Source organism: Centruroides sculpturatus, unplaced genomic scaffold, assembly GCF_000671375.1.
Source record: "Centruroides sculpturatus isolate CEXI.00-Female unplaced genomic scaffold, Cexi_2.0 scaffold851, whole genome shotgun sequence".
Classification (NCBI taxonomy): domain Eukaryota; kingdom Metazoa; phylum Arthropoda; class Arachnida; order Scorpiones; family Buthidae; genus Centruroides; species Centruroides sculpturatus.
Genome location: NW_019385139.1, coordinates 181062 through 182944, shown reverse-complemented (window position 1 = coordinate 182944; position 1883 = coordinate 181062). Strand labels below are relative to the sequence as shown.

Below are 1883 nucleotides of genomic sequence, written 5' to 3'. Positions count from 1 at the left end.
TATATAATTTATAATTTTATAAAAATTTTTAAAGATTCGTTACATAAATTACTAAAATTTCAATTAATTTCTAATGTTATAATCTCCGAGGAAAACATGAAACCGTATCACGTTTGTTACTATGAACTATGTATTATTGATTATACATATATTAATATAAATATTACCAATTGCTTCTGAATATGTATGAAAAGATAAAAGAAACTGATAATAAATTAAAAAATAATATCTTTATTCTCTACAAAATTTGATTAAATATTAAAAAAAAATTTTATTTATAAATTCGTGAAAAATTAAGTTAATTTTTAATTCAATTTTGACGTAAAGTGTTTTTAATTTAATAATATTTAATAAAATAAATTGTTTTTAAATCAATTTTTAATAGTAAAAATGTATATGAATAATCGATATTAATGAAATTAATAATTATTTGTGTGTAATTTCACGTTGAAATATTTATAAATAAATAATTATCATCGAGCGTATGAGAATCGATAAAAATTTTTCCACTCTAAAAATTAATTTTATTGCATAAAAATCATTTATCATTGTTTACTAGATTCTATTGCTTTAAGATAATTGCAAAAATTCTTTTTATTTTTTTCAAAAAATATTTTAAAAATCGAATAAAATAATTTAAAATAAGTTTATCCTTGTATGTGTACAAACATTGCACACATACAAGGATGCATATGTGAAATTTAATTAAATTGCAGAAAATATATACAGTTAGAAGTTTAAAAAATTGTATTTAAATTATTTTTTTATATGTTAATTTAGTTTATTAAATGTATAATTAGCGAGCAACAATGTTAATTTTATTATTATTAAACGTTTTTTTTTTCTGTTGCAGGACGAGAGAGAGAGCATTTTGAGTATTCTTTGCTCAAAATTACAAGTCCAATCAGCATCGACAGTTGTGCTCATGCGCCTAAACATTTGTGTGATAAGCAGTCAGGCACGAAGAGGGGATCCTCAGTCGCTTCCTTCGATAAGTCGCGAACAGACGTGCTACAACACACTTTCTGGACAGATCTGACTCTACGGCTTACCAACGACTCTTCTTCCCAATCGTGACGCGAATCACAACGTCACTAACCATCAAAAGGTAGGTTACTCTTATTCTTAACCTAAGAAACTACTCACCAATTTTAAGATTTGAATATCAGATGTTTAAATTAACAGGAAACGATGCAAATTAACGTGACTTTATCCCGCTTATCAGTTAGCATCTTTAGAAAATTAAAGCTGGTTTATAACTCCATTTTTTTTAAATCTCATTTATTATATTTGTACTATGTTTTTATAACTCATTTAATATACTTTTTTCATTACTATGAAGGCAAGTTTGAATATAGGAAACGTATGAAAAATGCACGTTTATCTCTAAACTTTTAGTTCAGAAAAGACTAGTTTATATTCTTTATTAATGACGATAATAATATATATAAAAAAATATTTAATTAAGCCAGCAAATTGGATGCTCTTAAACCATAGTAGAATGATTTAATACGGGATTTTTTAAGAAGAAAGTTATCTCTTGTTTATCACTTAATGAAGGAAGGGTATAAGAGATTATACGGAGGGTAGTCTTTCAGTTAAGGAGTTAGTATCTGCTTCATTACCTTTCGCTATTATAGTGCTAGTTGTGGAGGATGTATGGCCCGTGGCTAAGTTCTGGCCACGTTGGCCACAGGGAAATAGCTGAAAACGAAGGAAAGCGTGAAAAGTCCATTGATCACTTCCTATGTAATGGTTGTAACAACCCAACAACAATTGCCTGCTTTATAGAAAGAGAACTGGCGACAAGAATCTCCAGAGACTTCTGAGATTTCTGTCGCCATATTTCTAAAAATAATAAAATATATATATATATATATATA

The 1883-nt window shown here is 26.8% G+C and overlaps 1 protein-coding gene across 2 annotated transcripts in view; it reads left to right on the top strand.

Moving 5' to 3' along the window:
• Nucleotides 1-1008: 1008 nt before the first annotated feature.
• The window catches only part of LOC111635319 (leucine-rich repeat neuronal protein 1-like), a 40430-nt gene continuing 39555 nt past the window's right edge, over nt 1009-1883 (top strand). For both annotated transcript variants that reach the window (XM_023380252.1, XM_023380249.1), the window contains exon 1: nt 1009-1108. The gene's annotated coding sequence lies outside the window, so the exon portion shown is untranslated. The remainder of the gene's footprint in view (nt 1109-1883) is intronic.